The sequence below is a fragment of the Melopsittacus undulatus genome, unplaced genomic scaffold (genome assembly GCF_012275295.1).
Source record: "Melopsittacus undulatus isolate bMelUnd1 unplaced genomic scaffold, bMelUnd1.mat.Z mat_scaffold_170_arrow_ctg1, whole genome shotgun sequence".
Classification (NCBI taxonomy): Eukaryota; Metazoa; Chordata; class Aves; order Psittaciformes; family Psittaculidae; genus Melopsittacus; species Melopsittacus undulatus.
The window spans coordinates 69,240-85,417 of NW_022994132.1; the positions used below are offsets into that span (position 1 = coordinate 69,240).

The following is a 16,178-nucleotide window of genomic DNA, read 5'->3' on the forward strand; positions in this document are numbered from 1 at the left end:
AGTTTTAAGCTGGTTTTGGCTACTTCTTTAGTATTTGTGGTCATTTTTGGCCTGTTTTAAGCTGCTCTTGCCTATTTCTAATGTGCTTCAGGCTATTTCTAACCTCTTGATGCCCATTTCTAATTCTTCTGAAGCCATTCTGGCAGTTTCCAAACCATTTTGGTCCATTTCCTACCCATTTCTAGCCTGGTTTTGCCGTTTCCTAGCTTGGTTTAACTCCTGTATGGTCATTTTTATTTTACTCTTCTCCGTTTCTAAACCTTTTTTAGATTCTTTTGGCACATTGTAAACAATGGAGAGGCTTTTCCATCTTATTCTGCCCATTCCTTACTAGTTTTAAGCTGGTTTTGGCTACTTCTTTAGTATTTGTGGTCATTTTTGGCCTGTTTTAAGCTGCTCTTGCCTACTTCTAATGTGCTTCAGGCTATTTCTAACCTCTTGATGCCCATTTCTAATTCTTCTGAAGCCATTCTGGCAGTTTCCAAACCATTTTGGTCCATTTCCTACCCATTTCTAGCCTGGTCTTGCCCTTTCCTAACTTGGTTTAACTCCTGTATGGTCATTTTTATCTTATTTGTGTTTGTGTTTGGAATGATTTGGTTTTGTCAGACCTGGTTCTCAGGCTCCTCAGGAGCCCGGTTGCTTTGCTCTTGGGTCTGTGCATGTGATCCGGGCAGATGTGCTGCTCCGTCTGGGAGGTACTGTGCCTGTGTAGGTTATTCTCTGTTTGTTGGTGTCACAGCATGTGTAGTGTTTTGTGTGTGTGTGTTTGCCTTGGAGCTGCTCTACTCATGGTGTGTATTTGGGCCAGGTGCAGCATCTGTAGTGCAAGTCTGTGTGTATTATGATCAGAGGCAGATCTTGAGCATTTCCTTGGGATGGAGGTTACAGGTTCTGGGCTCAGCAATGGTCTCTAGACATAAAAGCTGTGTGGGTATTAACATAGTAGTTGTTTAGCAACTCGGTGATAATTTGGCCAGTGTTTTTGTTCAGATCTCTGCTCTGAAGCAGTTGTCAACGTGATGAAAGCAGGCTTGAAGCAAGGCTCTGTGGCAGAGATGCAGAGCAGCCGGCAGACACTCTTGCAGCCCCGACAGTGATCCCATAAGGATGACATGACAATGATCGGCAGGGCTGGAAGGGGGGGGGGGGTGGCGGGCGTTTCGGCGGCTGGCGCCGCTCGCTGTTGCCATCTTGTGTCCAGGTTAGGTACTGCAGCCCTGCCTCCGCGCATGAGCCGTGGTGCTCCCTGTCCCCGGAAGTGGCTGGTGTCACGTGGTGCCCGCCGGTTTCCGGCGGGCTGTAGCAAGCGCGGCTCCATGCGGCCGCAGTCTGGTGGCCGCCCGCCGGCTCCGGTCCCTCCGCGCCGTTTCGGTGTGGCAGGCGCAGCCCCCGGGAGCAGCATGGCGGCGGGCAGGGTCCGGGTCCAGGTCCGGGTCCCGGCAGCAGCAGGTGAGAGCCGAGCCCACCGCGGGGCCGGGCTTACCGGGGAGGGGAGCGGGCCCGGCCGCCCGGCCGTGCCTTGGACGTGCGCAGAGGGGCCTCTCCTGCCTGCTGGCCGCTCGGCACGGGAAGCCTCTCGGTGCTCGGTACTGAGGGGAGTGAAGGTACGGGGGGGGGGGGGGGGGGGGGGGGGGGGGTTACCTGGAGGTCCGTAATTCACACTGTACCTGCACTGGGAGGGAAAGGGGCCAGGGTTGAAATAGCTGTTTCTAAAGCAGCCAAGGCGTTCCCTGCTTGTTTTCTCTGATCTAATCTTGTGCTTAGTTGGGAAATTAGACTGTTGACTGTAGCTTTAAGGTGCTGAAGGATCTGGAGACTGGGATTCTCGGAGAAATGAGAAGGGGGAAGGGTGCATTGCCCTCCTTTTGTTCTGCACACAGACCTTGCTGGGCTGAGCCCTGGGGGAGGCCAGCTCATCCCAGCCTTTCTGTTAAGGACTTCAGTTGCTGCTGTTGCTCTCCTGCTTTCGCCCGTCTTTGGACAACTGCTTAGCTCCAGTAAAGCCATCAGGCTTCTTCATAAATGCTTCTTATTCCAGATGCAGAGGCAGCTCAAGCACAGGCCCTCGCTAATGGCTGCAGTGGCTGCGGCTGTTGGGTTTCATAGGTAAGAATTTTTGTAGGGGATTGTCTCTCCTGTGAAATGCTTGCATGGGATTTGTCCATAAAAAAATCCCTCACTGTTCTCTTTTCTCCACTGCTTGGCTGTGAGAGCAGGAAGCAGCAGAATCCGTGGCAGAGATAGATAAAGAAGAGCACGGGGAAGAAGCAAGCCCAGATGGCAGGGAGAAAGAGAACCAGCAGTATCCAGGTCAGGCAGAAACTGCCCCTCCCAGAGCAGAGTCCCAACAGCTGAGAAGCTGGAGCATCATGCCCAGGGAATGGATCTTGCATGTTGGCTGTCTGAGAAGCTGCACAGTGAGAAATGGTCGCTAGGTTCAGGTAAGCCTCAGTAAGACTAATTCTAAACAATTAACAGGCATTTCCATTTTACTTCATCCCATTCCTGACTAGTTCTAAGCTATTTTTGGTTACTTAAGTATTTGTGGTCATTTTTGGCCTGTTTTAAGCTGCTCTTGCCTATTTCTAATGTGCTTCAGGCTATTTCTAACCTCTTGATGCCCATTTCTAATTCTTCTGAAGCCATTCTGGCAGTTTCCAAACCATTTTGGTCCATTTCCTACCCATTTCTAGCCTGGTTTTGCCGTTTCCTAGCTTGGTTTAACTCCTGTATGGTCATTTTTATTTTACTCTTCTCCGTTTCTAAACCTTTTTTAGATTCTTTTGGCACATTGTAAACAATGGAGAGGCTTTTCCATCTTATTCTGCCCATTCCTTACTAGTTTTAAGCTGGTTTTGGCTACTTCTTTAGTATTTGTGGTCATTTTTGGCCTGTTTTAAGCTGCTCTTGCCTACTTCTAATGTGCTTCAGGCTATTTCTAACCTCTTGATGCCCATTTCTAATTCTTCTGAAGCCATTCTGGCAGTTTCCAAACCATTTTGGTCCATTTCCTACCCATTTCTAGCCTGGTCTTCCCCTTCCTAGCTTGGTTTAACTCCTGTATGGTCATTTTTATCTTACTCTTCTGCATTTCTAAACCTTTTTTAGATTCTTTTGGCACATTGTAAACAATGGAGAGGCTTTTCCATCTTATTCTGCCCATTCCTTACTAGTTTTAAGCTGGTTTTGGCTACTTCTTTAGTATTTGTGGTCATTTTTGGCCTGTTTTAAGCTGCTCTTGCCTATTTCTAACGTGCTTCAGGCTATTTCTAACCTCTTGATGCCCATTTCTAATTCTTCTGAAGCCATTCTGGCAGTTTCCAAACCATTTTGGTCCATTTCCTACCCATTTCTAGCCTGGTTTTGCCGTTTCCTAGCTTGGTTTAACTCCTGTATGGTCATTTTTATTTTACTCTTCTCCGTTTCTAAACCTTTTTTAGATTCTTTTGGCACATTGTAAACAATGGAGAGGCTTTTCCATCTTATTCTGCCCAATCCTTACTAGTTTTAAGCTGGTTTTGGCTCCTTCTTCAATATTTGTGGTCATTTCTGGGCTGTTTTAAGCTGCTCTTGCCTTTTTCTAATGTGCTTCAGGCTATTTCTAACCTCTTGATGCCCATTTCTAATTCTTCTGAAGCCATTCTGGCAGTTTCCAAACCATTTTGGTTCATTTCCTACCCATTTCTAGCCTGGTCTTCCCCTTCCTAGCTTGGTTTAACTCCTGTATGGTCATTTTTATCTTACTCTTCTGCATTTCTAAACCTTTTTTAGATTCTTTTGGCACATTGTAAACAATGGAGAGGCTTTTCCATCTTATTCTGCCCATTCCTTACTAGTTTTAAGCTGGTTTTGGCTACTTCTTTAGTATTTGTGGTCATTTTTGGCCTGTTTTAAGCTGCTCTTGCCTATTTCTAATGTGCTTCAGGCTATTTCTAACCTCTTGATGCCCATTTCTAATTCTTCTGAAGCCATTCTGGCAGTTTCCAAACCATTTTGGTCCATTTCCTACCCATTTCTAGCCTGGTTTTGCCGTTTCCTAGCTTGGTTTAACTCCTGTATGGTCATTTTTATCTTACTCTTCTCCGTTTCTAAACCTTTTTTAGATTCTTTTGGCACATTGTAAACAATGGAGAGGCTTTTCCATCTTATTCTGCCCAGTCCTTACTAGTTTTAAGCTGGTTTTGGCTACTTCTTTAGTATTTGTGGTCATTTCTGGCCTGTTTTAAGCTGCTCTTGCCTATTTCTAATGTGCTTCAGGCTATTTCTAACCTCTTGATGCCCATTTCTAATTCTTCTGAAGCCATTCTGGCAGTTTCCAAACCATTTTGGTCCATTTCCTACCCATTTCTAGCCTGGTTTTGCCGTTTCCTAGCTTGGTTTAACTCCTGTATGGTCATTTTTATTTTACTCTTCTCCGTTTCTAAACCTTTTTTAGATTCTTTTGGCACATTGTAAACAATGGAGAGGCTTTTCCATCTTATTCTGCCCATTCCTTACTAGTTTTAAGCTGGTTTTGGCTACTTCTTTAGTATTTGTGGTCATTTCTGGCCTGTTTTAAGCTGCTCTTGCCTACTTCTAATGTGCTTCAGGCTATTTCTAACCTCTTGATGCCCATTTCTAATTCTTCTGAAGCCATTCTGGCAGTTTCCAAACCATTTTGGTCCATTTCCTACCCATTTCTAGCCTGGTCTTCCCCTTCCTAGCTTGGTTTAACTCCTGTATGGTCATTTTTATCTTACTGTTCTGCATTTCTAAACCTTTTTTAGATTCTTTTGGCACATTGTAAACAATGGAGAGGCTTTTCCATCTTATTCTGCCCATTCCTTACTAGTTTTAAGCTGGTTTTGGCTACTTCTTTAGTATTTGTGGTCATTTTTGGCCTGTTTTAAGCTGCTCTTGCCTATTTCTAATGTGCTTCAGGCTATTTCTAACCTCTTGATGCCCATTTCTAATTCTTCTGAAGCCATTCTGGCAGTTTCCAAACCATTTTGGTCCATTTCCTACCCATTTCTAGCCTGGTCTTGCCCTTCCTAGCTTGGTTTAACTCCTGTATGGTCATTTTTATCTTACTGTTCTGCATTTCTAAACCTTTTTTTAGATTCTTTTGGCACATTGTAAACAATGGAGAGGCTTTTCCATCTTATTCTGCCCATTCCTTACTAGTTTTAAGCTGGTTTTGGCTACTTCTTTAGTATTTGTGGTCATTTTTGGCCTGTTTTAAGCTGCTCTTGCCTATTTCTAATGTGCTTCAGGCTATTTCTAACCTCTTGATGCCCATTTCTAATTCTTCTGAAGCCATTCTGGCAGTTTCCAAACCATTTTGGTCCATTTCCTACCCATTTCTAGCCTGGTTTTGCCGTTTCCTAGCTTGGTTTAACTCCTGTATGGTCATTTTTATTTTACTCTTCTCCGTTTCTAAACCTTTTTTAGATTCTTTTGGCACATTGTAAACAATGGAGAGGCTTTTCCATCTTATTCTGCCCAATCCTTACTAGTTTTAAGCTGGTTTTGGCTCCTTCTTCAATATTTGTGGTCATTTCTGGCCTGTTTTAAGCTGCTCTTGCCTTTTTCTAATGTGCTTCAGGCTATTTCTAACCTCTTGATGCCCATTTCTAATTCTTCTGAAGCCATTCTGGCAGTTTCCAAACCATTTTGGTTCATTTCCTACCCATTTCTAGCCTGGTCTTGCCCTTTCCTAACTTGGTTTAACTCCTGTATGGTCATTTTTATCTTACTGTTCTGCATTTCTAAACCTTTTTTAGATTCTTTTGGCACATTGTAAACAATGGAGAGGCTTTTCCATCTTATTCTGCCCATTCCTTACTAGTTTTAAGCTGGTTTTGGCTACTTCTTTAGTATTTGTGGTCATTTTTGGCCTGTTTTAAGCTGCTCTTGCCTATTTCTAATGTGCTTCAGGCTATTTATATTTATTTATAGATATGATACTATGAAATAGCTTTATTATCCCTTGCTAAAAATGCTTCCTTTTTTGCTTTCTTAGCAGTCAGTGCAAAAATTCAAGTTAATATCATAATATCATGGTAAAAGCTGCAAGCTCTGAAGTGGTACAGGCTGGCAGGAAGCTCCCAGTGTATGGTTTGGTGTGAGCAGCACCGATGTATTAGGTTTGGCATAGTAGTACATGGGTTTTTTTTCTTGTTTTTAGTGGCCATCTATGCCATCTATGCATCTATGCTTAACTTGTTAACAATTTATGTTCATATGTACGAGGAGGAGGAACATAAAGATGATGTAAGGATAGACAGGTTTGTAAAACCAGCCATTTCTTCAAGGGACGGCTGCTGCAGCAATACCCTGCTTGCACGATGCCCTATATGAGTGTCTGTTTTGAGCGAGTTTTACACGTGACCTGCACCCTGATCATGCGTTCTTTTTAGGCTGCACACCCGCCTATCAGCCTCATCAGCGTTGATGCTGTGGACCCACATCAGTGGTTTCTTGAGCTTTGAGAAAAACCCAGTTCTTGTTCTTAGATAAATACAAGAACCCTTCTGTTTCAGAGCAGCGTGCAGCCATGTGCACACTGTGTGTGCCAGAACAGACCCTTTCAAGAGCTCCAGAAGACTTTTTTAGCCTCTTTCTTTCATCTGCAAGACCAAAAAGGAAAGAGAGGTTTCTGCAACTGGGAAGCAGGAGAAGAGAGCGGAGGTATGTCTGGTAATCGTAGCACATGCTTCTCTGACCTTGCCGAGAGAGGAAATCCATTTACTCTCTGCTTTCATCGATTGGTCTGTAATTTGCCTGTAGTTATCCTCCCCATTTCTACATTTTACAGAATCATGGAATGGTTCATGTTGGAAGGGACCTTAAAGCTCATCCAGCTCCAACCCCTGCCACAGGCAGGCAGGGACACCTCACACTAGAGCAGGTTGCTCCAAGCCCCTGTGTCCAACCTGGACTTGAACACTGCCAGGGATGGGGCAGCCACAGCTTCTCTGTGCACCCTGTGCCAGCGCCTCAGCACCCTCACGGGGAACAGCTTCTGCCTAAGAGCTCAGCTCAGTTTCCCCTCGGGCAGGTTCAAGCCATTCCCCTTGGCCTGTCCCTACAGGCCCTTGTCCCAAGCCCCTCTCCAGGTTTTTAATTTCAGCAGCAAAATGGAAACTTCCATCATTGTGATATTTCTGTAGGTACAATTGCAGCATGGCTGAGAGGAACAACAGTGAAGACACGAGGGTTGTCCTTGTTTCTCCCCAAATTCCATCACATATTTTCTTGTTTAATGTCTGACCTTCTTTTTTGGTGCATTTAAGAAATAAGTTTTATGACAGCAAGGAAAACGCATCATCTTTTCAGAGAGGTATGCCAGGCCCTGCACAATGTGGTTCGGCACTGTTTAAGAATGGGAAGTATTCCAATATACTGTGGTTCTCAGATGCCCAAGGGAAAGAGACTTTTATTATCATTGGTCACAGGGCTGCCAAATGTTATCTCATAAATTTGTGTCTTTCACAATGGATGAGGTGAGAAATAACCTTGTTTATTTATTCTGGTTGGTTTAGGTGGTAATGTCCACGGCAATGAGATATAGCTACATTGCTGTTGTGGTTATTTGAATACCTAAAAGAGTCTTACACTACAGAAGTTGTTCACTGAATACAAAATACAGTCCCCAAAGCTCTTCCATAAAAACACATTGTGGGAAAACACAACAACACAAGTAATACTTGTTTTCTCTCTCAAAAATTGCTCAAAAACACTTGGTTTTCAGATGTGCAATGCTGGGAAAGTAGTATGTAACTGATGGGGTGATAGCTTCAAAAAGGGAATGCTGCTTTTCAAGCAATTCCCTTTTAAGCGGGCATTACTTTGTGGATTGATCACTGGAGAAACAAAAGTGAGCTTGCACTTTTGAAATCTACTGCAAAACTGGCACAGGCTTAATAAGAAAGCAAGATGCAAGTCAGTGGGTTTGAGGTGAGGTTAATGTCCCATTTTTCTGTGTTGTGAACAGTGGGGTGGTTTCTTTTTCCATACAATAACTTACAGGATTGGGAAGATTCTGCAAAATCATGTTCATTTTGAGAAGAACTAAAGCAAATGCAAATGGGTCCCTGAGTTTTGAAGAGTACCATGTGCTGTGTACAGTGTAATAAATCAAAACCTTTCTGTTCCTGTCGCGATCTGCTTTTCTTCCTTCCAAAGGAAAAGGCTTCACTAAATCTGTCCCTGAACTTCAAAACCCTGAACTCAACCAGTAAATTTCAAGCTCCTCAGAGTCCATTTATTTGATTTTTTTTTCTGCAAGAGAGTATAACCTTGTGGCTGCTTTTTGTGCAATTAATAAACAGCTTTGCAAACTCCAGTGTAGAGTGCTACCTGCCATAACTCAGAACCCATCTGTGTCCTTGTCTTCAGGTGCAGAAGCGAAACCCACTCACCTTATTTACAGGCTCTGCAGGGCTGCCACCAGGTTCATTCCCAACCAGCCCAGCCAGTTTCAGTGTTTTCTTGCCAGTGAGACATATGAAGACTATTTTGTTTTCCTTCTTTTTTTAATGTAAGCAGACGTGACTCACTAGGTGAATTTGCACATAGCATCAGCTCCAGCATGGGATGAGCTGAAATTACTGTGCTCGCACCCTGTTGACTTGCTCCTGCATGGCAACTCCAATACCTGCTGGGTTTGTAGGGCATGTGGTGCATCTCCAGACTGAGTCACGCCTGCTCAGTCCATCCAATGTATGCAGCACCCCTTTCAGCTGCTGGGCAGGTGTAGCAGATCTTTGCATGCTAAGGATTGCCTTGCCAAAACAAGTTGCATTGCGGCAACTGGGTGATGTCCTGAACTCCCACTCCTGTAAACAACTGAGCTCCTGCAAGACAGGAGGCTGAGAACACTCAGCAGTGAATAACAAAACACGCTACCCTCCTTCAACCCATCCTGACACCTCAGATCTGCAATAACACCAGCACCATGACCACTGCTTGTCATGCTGGGCAAGTGTCTCCTGTCCTTGTGCTTTGTTGCCTCTTTCACATCTGCTGCCCTTTACATTGGATGATCTTTTTGGAAATGCTGCTGTTTTGCTTCATTTGCCAGCACAAGAAACAGCCTAACACAATGGTAATACAAATGCTAACAGTAGTATGAGGCATCTGATGTCACATCTAATTGGGCCCTGATGTCCATCATCCCTTCCCTATTCTGAGACACAGAGAGTCAGTAGGGCAACACAGAGGTTTCCAGGATCAGCCCTATATTTGTGGCCCTTTTTTGCTTTCAGAGGAGGGCTGTCATGAGCCAGAAAGCCCTTGCAAACTCATGAGCAGCACAGTAACCAACCCCCCTGTCACTGTTGCTGCCATCACAACTGTTGTCTTTGGCTGCCACCTTCAACATCATTCTATGAATATGCAAATGCACCAACATAAAACATACACCTCTTGGGCCCCTTTAAGTCTCACCATTTGCTGTTTATATAAAGGCTCTGCAGCAGTAAGAAAGAGCTATATTCATCAGTAAGTGCTTAGAAAATGCTGTAAAAGTTATGGACACAGGCTTCAATTGAACAATTGCTAAGGGGAAAATACAGCATCTCTTGTTTTGTAGTGTGTTTACTGTATCGTCCTGTTATACATCCATTACTTCAATTATCTAAAGAAAGGGGCTTTGATAGATTACAACCCAATGATGTGATCCTTGTGAGAGGCACACACATGCACTTATTGTTGAAGGTAGAAAATGGTTCCTTTGTGCAGTTACAGTTGTGTAGCAGGGAGTATAGATCAGTAGAAGCAGGAAGGCAGCCTCACCCTTTGACATGATCTCCTACCAGTAACCATTACTTCCTAGAGTGAGAAGAGATCCGGCCTTCATGGGAGCTTCCTTCATCCTTGTGAAAGACTTGCAGCTTGGGGAGCGCAGAAGAGTCCAAGAATGTTGCACTATTTGAAATGTTAATTTCAGATTAGAATGTTAAACTCTTTGAGGGTGCTGACTGACCGTGCTGGCTGAGCATGACCACCTTGTGCCTATGTACCCAAGAAACCACCAGCATCCTGGCCTGGCTCAGCACCAGTGCGGCAGCAGGGCCAGGCAGTGATTGTGCCCCTGCGCTGGGCACTGGTGAGGCCACACCTCAAATGCTGTGCTCACCTCTGGGCCCCTCACTACAACAGAGACATTGAGGTGCTGGAGGGGGCAGAGAAGAGCAAAGGAGCTGGTGCAGGGCCTGGAGCCCAAGTGTGATGGGAACGGCTGAGGAACCTGGGGGGTTCAGATGGAGAAGAGAAGGCTCAGGGGGGACCTGATGGCTCCCTCCAAGTGCCTGACAGGAGGATGGAGACAGGAGGGGCTGGGCTCTGCTCCCAAGGAACAAGGGATGGGACAAGAGGAAACGGCCTCAAGCTGCACCAGGGCAGGTTTAGATGGAGCTGAGGAACAATTCCTGCCCCACAGGGTGCTCAGGCATTGGAACAGGCTGCCCAGGGCGGGGCTGCAGGCACCGGCCCTGCAAGGGTTCACACAGCGTGGAGATGAGGCCTCAGTGCCATGGGTTAGGGGTGGCCATGGCAGTGCTGGGAATGGCTGGACTGGATGGGCTTAAAGGAATTTTCCAGCCTCACTCATTCTGTGATTCTATGAACAATACACTGCCTAATGGGTTATTTGTACAGCATTCCTGATGTGAGCTGGGGAGCTGAGATTGAAAGATATCCATCCTACAGCAGGGAGCTGAAGCCTTGAGCAAAAAGCTCCCTCTCACCCTTCCACTGCTCCATTCACAGGCAGCAACAGCCTGTCTCAATGACCAGGAGCAAGGTGATGGTGTGCAGCACGCATCCTGTCATTCCAGTTCTCCGTTTGCTTATTTGTTAATGAGTAAACTCCAGTGGGGTTGGGCAGGTCCCAGTACATCCTCAGGAGGCTTTCTGTATGCCCAGAGGTGTAATCATTAATGCCCAGTGCTGCAGCCGAATGTGGCCTGATGAACCATTGTGTCTGAGCAGAGTCCGAGGGGCAGAAAGGGGCTGCTCAGAGCAAGGCCTTCAGAGAGTCAGCCTTGTTTACATTAGCTAGTACTTCCTGGCGTAGCATAAGGTACTGCCGTCATACTTTGCATATGGTATGGTTCATTTCCTACCCATTTCTAGCCTGGTCTTGCCCTTCCTAGCTTGGTTTAACTCCTGTATGGTCATTTTTATCTTACTGTTCTGCATTTCTAAACCTTTTTTAGATTCTTTTGGCACATTGTAAACAATGGAGAGGCTTTTCCATCTTATTCTGCCCATTCCTTACTAGTTTTAAGCTGGTTTTGGCTACTTCTTTAGTATTTGTGGTCATTTTTGGCCTGTTTTAAGCTGCTCTTGCCTATTTCTAATGTGCTTCAGGCTATTTCTAACCTCTTGATGCCCATTTCTAATTCTTCTGAAGCCATTCTGGCAGTTTCCAAACCATTTTGGTCCATTTCCTACCCATTTCTAGCCTGGTTTTGCCGTTTCCTAGCTTGGTTTAACTCCTGTATGGTCATTTTTATTTTACTCTTCTCCGTTTCTAAACCTTTTTTAGATTCTTTTGGCACATTGTAAACAATGGAGAGGCTTTTCCATCTTATTCTGCCCAATCCTTACTAGTTTTAAGCTGGTTTTGGCTCCTTCTTCAATATTTGTGGTCATTTCTGGGCTGTTTTAAGCTGCTCTTGCCTTTTTCTAATGTGCTTCAGGCTATTTCTAACCTCTTGATGCCCATTTCTAATTCTTCTGAAGCCATTCTGGCAGTTTCCAAACCATTTTGGTTCATTTCCTACCCATTTCTAGCCTGGTCTTCCCTTCCTAGCTTGGTTTAACTCCTGTATGGTCATTTTTATCTTACTGTTCTGCATTTCTAAACCTTTTTTAGATTCTTTTGGCACATTGTAAACAATGGAGAGGCTTTTCCATCTTATTCTGCCCATTCCTTACTAGTTTTAAGCTGGTTTTGGCTACTTCTTTAGTATTTGTGGTCATTTTTGGCCTGTTTTAAGCTGCTCTTGCCTATTTCTAATGTGCTTCAGGCTATTTATATTTATTTATAGATATGATACTATGAAATAGCTTTATTATCCCTTGCTAAAAATGCTTCCTTTTTTGCTTTCTTAGCAGTCAGTGCAAAAATTCAAGTTAATATCATAATATCATGGTAAAAGCTGCAAGCTCTGAAGTGGTACAGGCTGGCAGGAAGCTCCCAGTGTATGGTTTGGTGTGAGCAGCACCGATGTATTAGGTTTGGCATAGTAGTACATGGGTTTTTTTCTTGTTTTTAGTGGCCATCTATGCCATCTATGCATCTATGCTTAACTTGTTAACAATTTATGTTCATATGTACGAGGAGGAGGAACATAAAGATGATGTAAGGATAGACAGGTTTGTAAAACCAGCCATTTCTTCAAGGGACGGCTGCTGCAGCAATACCCTGCTTGCACGATGCCCTATATGAGTGTCTGTTTTGAGCGAGTTTTACACGTGACCTGCACCCTGATCATGCGTTCTTTTTAGGCTGCACACCCGCCTATCAGCCTCATCAGCGTTGATGCTGTGGACCCACATCAGTGGTTTCTTGAGCTTTGAGAAAAACCCAGTTCTTGTTCTTAGATAAATACAAGAACCCTTCTGTTTCAGAGCAGCGTGCAGCCATGTGCACACTGTGTGTGCCAGAACAGACCCTTTCAAGAGCTCCAGAAGACTTTTTTAGCCTCTTTCTTTCATCTGCAAGACCAAAAAGGAAAGAGAGGTTTCTGCAACTGGGAAGCAGGAGAAGAGAGCGGAGGTATGTCTGGTAATCGTAGCACATGCTTCTCTGACCTTGCCGAGAGAGGAAATCCATTTACTCTCTGCTTTCATCGATTGGTCTGTAATTTGCCTGTAGTTATCCTCCCCATTTCTACATTTTACAGAATCATGGAATGGTTCATGTTGGAAGGGACCTTAAAGCTCATCCAGCTCCAACCCCTGCCACAGGCAGGCAGGGACACCTCACACTAGAGCAGGTTGCTCCAAGCCCCTGTGTCCAACCTGGACTTGAACACTGCCAGGGATGGGGCAGCCACAGCTTCTCTGTGCACCCTGTGCCAGCGCCTCAGCACCCTCACGGGGAACAGCTTCTGCCTAAGAGCTCAGCTCAGTTTCCCCTCGGGCAGGTTCAAGCCATTCCCCTTGGCCTGTCCCTACAGGCCCTTGTCCCAAGCCCCTCTCCAGGTTTCCTGCAGCCCCTTTAGGCACTGGAGCTGCTCTCAGGTCTCCCCTTCAGGAGCCTTCTCTTGTCCAGGCTGCCCCAGCCCAGCTCTCTCAGCCTGGCTCCAGAGCATAGCTGCTCCAGCCCTCGCAGCAGCTCCATGGTTTCCTCTGGCTCGCTTGAGCAGCTCCACGTCCCTCTTGAGCTGGGGCTGAAGATGTGGATGCAGGACTTTGTTTCCTCTTACATTGGCATAATGCAGAGTGACACTTTAACAGCTGGACAGATGTAGATTCTCCTACCTGGGGCCAGTAAATGAGAGCAAAACCACATCCTCTGCTTGAACAAGGAAGAAATTATTTTGTTCACCTTGTTTACGTGCTTAATTCAAGAAGTTTTTTCCCTTCCAGTCAATTACATTCACGTAATTGAAAACATTGTCCCAGGAAATCTCAGCTTGGTTTGCTTTCCTGCTCGGAGACCATTGCGCTGCTTTTTGCTTAAACAGCAATTGCTTTGCTTGCAGGCTGTTTTGCAGCAGCTCTATGGCTATGGGGAATTACCAGTGTTTTTCTAATCATCCTGTTGGATGTTGTGACAATGCAGGTCCCCGGTTTCCTCTTGACATTTGGGTACTGCCAGCAGAGTTTGCAGCCCTTGGTGTTGTCTTTGTTGAATTAGGACCTGCACTGCTGAGGAGAAGGCAAGGCCTGGAGGGAGGGAGGGAGAACCAGGAACAGGTCAGCCCCAGTATTTTTCTGTAATGAGGGTGGTAAAGCACTGGCAGAGGTTGGCCAGAGAGGTGGTGGATGCCCCATCCCTGGGGACATTCAAGGCCAGGCTGGATGTGGTTCTGAGCACCCTGATGGAGTTGAAGATGTCCCTGCTCATGGCAGGGGAGGTTAGACCAGATGACCTTTAAAGGTTCCTTCCAACCAAAACCATCCTGTGCTCATATGATTAGAACCCCAGGGAATGCAGGCATTTCCCTACAGCTGCTGAGGGTCTCTTTAGAAGCCCAAGGCCACAGTTACCCTTCTTTCTTAGGGAAGGGCTTCCCGTCCTCACGCTCTTTGGTGTGTCTGGTGGCATTGTGCCCATGCCGAAGCTTGTCTTTGGCACCTTGAGCTAAAGTGCTTCACTGACATGAGGTTAAATTCATCTGGAGGAGCCTGTTTTAATGCAGCCAGGGAGGGGAAACTGGCTTATTATTTGCAGTACTGAGCTCTGTTCAGCAGGTGGGTCACGGTAAATGTTTGCTGCCACAAGTACCAGTACCAGTGCGAGTAACACCCAGCTCTGGGCAAATGCACCTTGATTTCAACCTATTTGAACTGGTCACTTACCAGCATAGCAAGTATCACATCCTGCAGGCAAAGCTGCTCAGGTGCAGCTGATGGATCCCTGAGCCCAGCAGGAGGCCTGAGGCTGCTTTTCCATTTACCTCTAAGAGCAATGACATTGGAACCACGGCAGGACGTAGAGCTTTCGTGTGCATAACCCCAAATGTATCTGCCTTTCCTAGCCTGCCAGGCAGGCAGCGTTAGTGCCGCTTTCTAGCTCACTAAAGGGTATTATCTGCTCAACATTTTCCAGTGACAAGACTTCACCTGTACCGTAGCTGATGGTGGGCTCACAGACCAGAACACACACAGCCTATTGCACAGATCGGCTTTCCTGGCAGCCCCGGGCAGCACTTGCAGGGACAGAGGTGTGTACTTAGCCCCTGATTCCAAGAAGATGCCGTAACATGGCTGTTTCTAACTCATTTATGCCCACTTCTAAACTGTTTTATTTGCTATTTCTAAATTCTTTCTGCCATTTCTAACCCGTGTTTGGTCACTTCTAACCCTTTTAAAGCCATTTCTTAAAATTTCCCTCTTTTTTTGGCCCTTTTCTCACTCTGTTTAAGCCACTTTTTTATTTCTCTAACCCATTTTTTCCCATTTGTCAGCAGCTTTAAGCCTTTTTTGACGATTTCTAACACAATTGTGGCCACTTCTAACTAGATTTAAACCCATTTTTAGCCATTTGCAACCCTTATATGTCCAATTCTAACCTGGTTTAAGCCATTTTGTCCATTTCTAAACTATTTTTTCTTCTAACCATTTTTTTTTTGCCACTTCAAACACATTTTTGCCCATTTCTGAGCCTGGTTTAAGCCATTTTTCCCCATTTCTACCCTATTTTAAGCCATTTTAGTCTATTTCAAAACAATTCATGGCCATTTCTATCCCAGTTTTGCCCATTTCTTACCAGTTTTAAGCCGTTTTTGGCAATTTCTAACCCATCTTTCCCATTTCTAACCCCTTTAAAGCTTTTTTGGGGGCTATTTCTGACCTGTCTGTGGCTGTTTCTGTCCCATATTTATCCACATCTTCCGCATTGTAGGCCATTTTTGCCCACTTCTAACCCATTTTTACCCATTTCTTGATTGTTTTAATCCATTTTGGGCCACTTGTGTTCCACTTTGGACCATTTGTAAGGTGTTTTGAACCATTTTTTTCATTTTCTAACCCATGTTTGCCCATTTCTTATCTCATTTTAGGTATGGGACGCCTAAAAATAGTTACTGAAAGAGACTAAAAGACAAGGACAGCTGGAAAAAACATGAATGAAAAAGGAAATAAAATGTGTAAAGAAAATAAAAAGCAAAAGAGAAGAATGTGATTATAAATCCCCACAAAGCAAACACAAAGCAATAAAAGTCTGAAAGAATCTCGAATAGAAGTTCCCTGAGCAGCTTTGCCCCAGCCCCAATATTGCAAACTGTCCCCACTCAGCAGCTGGGGTCCCCGGAGGCTGTCAACGGGGAGGGGAGCCGCCGTTGCTCTAAGGCCGTTGCTTCTGCAGCGTGTGCTGCCACCTCGTGTCCAAGCGTCGGTACTGCAGGTGCTGGAGGTGGGGGGGCACGGCGTAGCTCGGGGCACTGCTCGCTGCTGCCATCCTGTGTCCAAAGCTCGGTACTGCAGGTGCCGGAGATGCGGGAGGGGAAGCAAAG

General features: G+C 45.3%; 1 long non-coding RNA gene across 1 annotated transcript; it reads left to right on the top strand.

The window, feature by feature from the left end:
* The first annotated feature begins 12,030 nt into the window (after positions 1–12,030).
* Positions 12,031–15,787, top strand: LOC117438361 (uncharacterized). Its single transcript, XR_004550718.1, has 3 exons — positions 12,031–12,772; positions 14,774–14,888; positions 15,726–15,787. It is a non-coding gene; the product is annotated as an uncharacterized lncRNA (long non-coding RNA).
* The last annotated feature ends 391 nt before the right edge of the window (positions 15,788–16,178 follow it).